Source organism: Ictidomys tridecemlineatus, chromosome 16, assembly GCF_052094955.1.
Source record: "Ictidomys tridecemlineatus isolate mIctTri1 chromosome 16, mIctTri1.hap1, whole genome shotgun sequence".
Classification (NCBI taxonomy): Eukaryota; Metazoa; Chordata; class Mammalia; order Rodentia; family Sciuridae; genus Ictidomys; species Ictidomys tridecemlineatus.
In genome coordinates this window covers 34,540,887-34,547,597 of record NC_135492.1, presented here as the reverse complement: position 1 = coordinate 34,547,597, position 6,711 = coordinate 34,540,887, and the positions used below count along the sequence as shown (strand labels likewise).

Genomic DNA, 6,711 nt, shown 5'->3' with positions numbered 1-6,711 from the left:
ACAAAATCCAATTTCAAAATATACTACAGATTCATAATAACAAAAACTGCATGGTCTTGGCATAAAAACAGGCAAACAGACTGATGGAACAGAACTGGAGACAGATACAGTCATTTGATCTTTGGAAAAGGCATCAAAAACATATGTTGGAGAAGGCAGCCTTTTTAACAAGTGCTACTGAGACCACTAGATATATATGTAGAAGAATGAAACTAGATCCCTATCTCTCACCCTGAACAAAATTCAACACAAATGGATCAATGACCTAGGAATCGGATCAGAAACTTTGCAAATGAGGAGAAAATGTAGGGTCAACACTTGTACATACAGTTGTAGGCAACAACTACCCTCAATAAGATTTCTAAAGCTTAGGAAATAATACCAAGTGTATTGTTTCTCTCTATTTTAGAGCAAGTGGGTAAATGTGGAATACTATAAGAATCATCCTTGTTATAGTCAAGTCAAGGTCCTAAGGACACTTAGTAGCTCCCATTACTATGATGTGGCAGTTGTGGTCAGTATTCAAAATAATCCTAGAGACTCATAAGCTGAGCTTAGCCAAAGCTGTAACTTCATAGTTAGAATGTGAGCAGTTTCATAGGAAGGAATATATTTCATCTATTCAGAGGATGGAAAGTTGTGACTTAATGACATGGGAGGAAACAGCAGCAGCCAAATTTTGAGATTCTGTATAATACTTACAAGGCTGAAGGTTAATAAATTGATGACTTGCTTTCTTGGCTGTAGCCTTGACAATCAATGTTTTACCAGAGGCTAGAGGATCATAAAGAATATCTTATTGGAGGCTGCAAGAAGCCTGAAATTCTCAAATACTTCTTCTATAGATAATATGACTGTTTTTCAGATCCATAAATGACATCACCTAAAACTGCTAAACCACTCCAAGTACCATACATGTTAAGAGGGTCTAATACATGAGCAGCAATATGCCCTTCATATTTCTGAAAGCTTCACATTTTGTGACTCTTTGTTTCATTATTTTTTCCTGCCTAATATTTAGAATATTTCTATACATAGTTTTCAATAAAAAATTAATGATTATGATTCATTTATGTTGTACTTAATATCTATATTTGGATTTCTATATTCGTATATATGTGTATTTAGGAGCTCTTATTTCTGAGCTTCTACTTTTTGTTTTCTAGTTTGAAGAAATGCATGTACCATCCATTTGTTAGTAAAGTATGTTACTGCATCAAATATCAAGCAGAAAATGAAACCATCAACTTCATTCCAACTCCAGTAAAGATAAAAAGCTTCAGTATGCACCTTCTTGATCATTAACCTCACAGCAGAAATGGAGGAACAGAAGACTGATTATATGTCAAAAGTACATTACACAGGGAAGCTTTCATAGAATGTGATTTTTTAAGTATTTCTACATTATGATGCTGAGTTCTCCACTCTTAATGTACTAAAAGTTGAATTTTTCAATGTAGTTCAAGCCAGTTCTGTACATGAATGAAATTAAAGTATACATGCCAATTAATGAATGTAGTATAAGGGGCCCCAAAAAATTTGTGAACGGAAACATTTATGAGACTCTAAATTCCATCATCACTATATATAAGAAAAACCACTTCAGAAGTTGAGAAGTTAAAATGACATGGAAAATACAAAAGAAAGGCAGCATTAGAAAACACTAATTTCAATGGCTTCTAAGTATTCTAACATGATACATTCATCCTTCCACATCCATGGAGATATAATGCTGAGAACACTATGGCTTTCTAAAGTATCTGCCCCTTCTGTAGCACATGTTCAAATGGTTATTGCCAGTATTTACTCCTTACCATTTCTAGACAATTCTCCTTATCCATGACAGTTTTTTTTTCTACATAGGTTAGCATCACTATATAGTTACACTATAGTCAGTTTTTTATGTAGTTGGTCTCTCAGAACTTTTGCTCCCATGATCATTTCTACTACATTATATATATTTATACACATTTATAATTTGACTCAAAAGGTAAACTTTTCTTATTTTTTCAACTGTTTCAATAGTTCATTCTTTTCAATGTTATTGACTATCAAACTCATAGGGTTAAACAGGTTAAAAAATAGACTGCGAAAAAATATTGGTAATAACACAATATTAGCTTCAATATAATTATGGTGAGAGATTATTATAGTAGCACATGTAAAACTCCAATCTTCTGACTAAAGCAGCACTATGTTTTGAGTCATGAAACAATCAGAAAAATGGAAACAAATGTAGTCTGAAATAGGTTATTCAGACTAATAGAAGTTTTGGCAGAACTATGGTTGATTCACAGAACAGTTGGATTATAAACCACAATATTCAAATAAGGTAACTATTTATGATAATTACTAAAATGTTAACTTGCAAATAAAGCACAGAAAATAGCACTCTACTATAAGTTGATTCAAGTACAGTACAAGATAAAGCAGTATAATTAGAAGTCTATGTAGCTAACAGAATATCTTAGTCTCTGACATGTTAATACCAATGCAATAATGCAAGCACAGTTTAAATTCATTTTCAGTTAAGATAATTGTTCATGTTTTCTTTACAAATACTCATCTATCTGGAAGTATCCTTTCCTTAAATTTTCGATGTATTTTGTTAATATGTCCTATGTATTTACTTGGTAAGGGCTTCTCTAAAGTCCAATACTTGGAAGTTTTCTAGATTACTGAGTGAGCCGCCTTATGGTCCACAATGCTTTAGGCTACTTACATGGCTCTTTAGTTGCAAAACAAGCCCCTACTCTATTCACTGTCTTCACAACTCATGACAGTGTTGCCTCTACGAATCTGAGAAAGTTAGTATTTGCTTTCATTTTCTCAATATTGATAAAAATAACCAACAATACAATCTTCATATAAATAATTGTGTCTATCATGGTAAAATACAGATCATGGGATTGCAGGGTTGTATGTTTTGCACCACCTCATTACTAACTCAAATCTAAACTCTGAAACCAAATAATCAAATGTCCTTGTGAACTGCTCTCCTACCTTCTCCAATTTCCTTCCTGTAACATCCACTTTGGATATACTCACATGTATTACCATTGTAACATTCATTCCACATAAATTCATTATCTTTGTAGAAGCTTTCTCCATTTAAGCCAAAAACAATGCACTGCCTTATCTGGAAGCCTCTTTTCCCTACAACAGCAAGTAATAGAAACTAAGCCAGTGTTTCCGCCTCATGAAGGAAGGCAGGAAATTTGCTTTATTGTCTGTGTTGACATAGTAAATCATCACTCTTCCAGGAAAATGCCTTCCCAAGTTGTACAGAACTCTCTCTTGCTGACTCACACCATTCTGGTGGTATCTATAATGCATTTCAGTAGTGTAACTATGTGAATGTAGGTCAAGATAGTTCTTCATTATGTGAAATTGCTAGGTATGCAGCAGAGCATTTAATACTTAACCAAATAAATATCAATGGAATGTCCTAGTTACCATGACAAACTGCCCCCCACAAAACAACAACAACAACAAAAAATCCATACACATCATGTACTTCCAAATGCTTTGAGGGATAGTGGAAAGGGGAGGAATGGAGTACTGCTCTCAGCTGGTTACTAAAAGATATACTTTATAGATCTTATCTCGAAAACCTATCTGCCCAATAATCAGTAATTCCAAAATCTAAATTCTTCACTCTTTAGCTAAATCTACTCTGTCTTATAGTTCTTTCTTATATATTTAGATAAATCTACCCTGGGTTCTAACTTAATCAGAATACCTAGAAGTAGAGATTGAAAATAAAAAAAAATACAATGGTAAAAATTACAATTTCAAAGTGTCAAATGAAGAAGATTTAAAGGAAAGAATAATCAAAAAGTCTAAAGGTCAGAGATACCCAGAAGCAAGACCACTGCAGATGCCAATTCGGTCAACCCAGACCAAGTGTTCAGACATTCAGGTACACTCAAAGAAGTTCAAGATCAACTGAGAATAATAACGAGAAAACTATTCAATTAACTTATGTGGCCTCACTTCACTTGACCTGTAGAACATGTTTGGCAGCTTCTTCTCTAGGAATTTGGCACTAGTTATTTCCTCAGCTTGGAATGTCCTTGTCTTGATGTTCAAAAGTCTCATTCTTTCATCTCCTTGAATTGCTGGCTCAGTTTTTTTCTTCTAGTAAAATTTACCCGATATTTAATTTTGCAGCTTCCCCCACTTACACATGTACTATCAATCCCCTTCAACTGAAATATATGTTTCTTCTTTCCAAAGCAATTATCAATTTTTGACACAATTTATTTTAATTCTTTACTACATTATTTCTGCCTGTTAGAATGTAAGCTCATTAGAAGAGAAAAATCTGTTTTTTCCACTGATATATCCCACGAACTTGGCATATAGCTACAGACCTCAGAAAACCTAACATTCAGAGATCAATTATTCTGACCTGCACCATGATGGATACAGGTTTTTATAGAGAATCCAGATATATCTCACCAAAACAAAAATGTGATTCTTTTAAAATACCAGGTTCTTTCATCATATAGCAGTCTCCCCCTTTTATCTGTAGAAGATATGTTCCATTATACCCAAGAGATGCCTGAAACCAAAAATAATATGAAACCTTATGTTTTTTCCTGATATATAAATGCCTATGATGAAGTTTAATTTATAAATTAGACATAGTAAGAGATTAAAGTAATAAAACAGGGCTGGGGATGTGGCTCAACCGGTAATGTGCTTGCCTGGCATGCATGGGGCGCTGGGTTTGATCCTCAGCACCACATAAAAATAAAGATGTTGTGTCTACCGAAAACTGAAAAATAATACTAAAAAAATCTCTCTCTTAAAAAAAGTTATATGTAATAAAACAGCAATTAAAACAATATATTTGCTACAGGGCTGGGGATATAGCTCAGTGGTAGAGCACTTGCCTAAAGTAAAGCCTGGGTTTGATCTCCAAGACAGAAAATGAGAGTCTGGGGTGGATAATACACTGTGAGTATTAAGTGGATATGTGGTCTCTCACCCTCTCAAAATATCTTATTAGGCTATCCTCAGTATTTGTTTGAAGATGGGAGATAACAGAATGCCTACATCATGAAAATACATGAAAGATAAAACACTGAGACAGAAGACTTGGGCTACTACTGACCTTCTTATGCTATTTGATACAACACAAGAAGGATCATATGCTTCAAATAATCCTGGTCAAGTCTGAAAATGTCTAATGCTAGATATCAGAAGCAGATGATAGTAATGGTTGGGGATCCTTGATGTTTCAAGATTTGTGAATGTTGGTTACATTGGAAATCTTCTTCCAAAAGAGCCTAATTTCATCACAATTAATACTTGATGTGGGCAATATCCTTGCTCCTAAATCAATTTCAATTCTGACAGAAATGTGGCAGTAGCTTTTTTAAAATTTTTATTGTTAGTTCTTCAAAACATTACAAAGCTCTTGACATACTATATTTCATACATTTGATTCAAGTGGGTTATGAACTCCCATTTTTACCCCATATACAGATTGCAGAATCTCATCGGTTACACATCCACTGTTTTACATATTGCCATACTAGTGTCTGTTGTATTCTGTTGCCATTCCTATCCTCTACTATCCCCCCTCCCCTCCCTTCCCCTCTCTCTCTACCCCATCTACTGTAATTCATTTCTCCCCCTTGTTTTTTTTCCCTTTCCTCTCACTTGCTCTTATATGTAATTTTGTATAACAATGAGGGTCTCCTTCCATTTCCATGCAATTTCCCTTCTCTCTACCTTTCCCTCCCACCTCTTATCCGTGTTTAATGTTAATCTTCTTTTCATGCTCTTCCTTTCTGCTCTGTTTTAATTGTTCTCCTTATATCAAAGAAGACATTTGGCATTTGTTTTTTAGGGATTGGCTAGCTTCACTTAGCATAATCTGCTCTAATGCCATCCATTTCCCTGCAAATTCCATGATTTTGTCATTTTTTAGTGCAGAGTAATACTCCATTGTGTATAAATGCCACATTTTTTAATCCATTCATCTATTGAAGGGCATCTAGATTGGTTACACAGTCTAGCTATTGTGAATTGTGCTGCTATGAACATCGATGTAGCGGTATCTCTACAGTACGCTCTTTTAAGGTCTTTAGGGAATAATCCAAGAAGGGGAATAGCTGGGTCAAATGGTGGTTCCATTTCCAGCTTTCCAAGAAATCTCCATACTGCTTTCCAAATTGGCTAAACCAATTTGCAGTCCCACCAGCAATGTACAAGTGTACCCTTTTCCCCACATCCTCGCCAGCCCTTGTTGTTGTTTGACTTCATAATGGCTGCCAATCTTACTGGAGGGAGATGGTATCTTAGGGTGGTTTTGATTTGCATTTCTCTGACTGCTAGAGATGGTGAGCATCTTTTTCATGTACTTGTTGATTGATTGTATGTCCTCCTCTGAGAAGTGCTTGTTCAGGTCCTTGGCCCATTTATTGATTGGGTTATTTGTTTTCTTATTGTTTAATTTTTTGAGTTCTTTGTATACTCTGGATATTAGGGCTCTATCTGAAGTGTGAGGGGTAAAAATTTGTTCCCAGGATGTAGGCTCCCTATTTACCTCTGTTATTGAAAACTTTTTAGTTTGAGTAAGTCCCATTTGTTGATTCTTGTTATTAACTCTTGTGCTATTAAGGAATTTGGAGCCCGACCCCACAATATGCAGGTTGGAGCCAACTTTTTCTTCTATCAGACGCAGAGTCTCTGATT

General features: G+C 34.9%; 1 pseudogene; it reads right to left on the bottom strand.

Moving 5' to 3' along the window:
* Window positions 1-541: 541 nt before the first annotated feature.
* LOC144371300 (outer mitochondrial transmembrane helix translocase-like) lies at window positions 542-1,302 on the bottom strand (annotated as a pseudogene).
* Window positions 1,303-6,711: the final 5,409 nt, after the last annotated feature.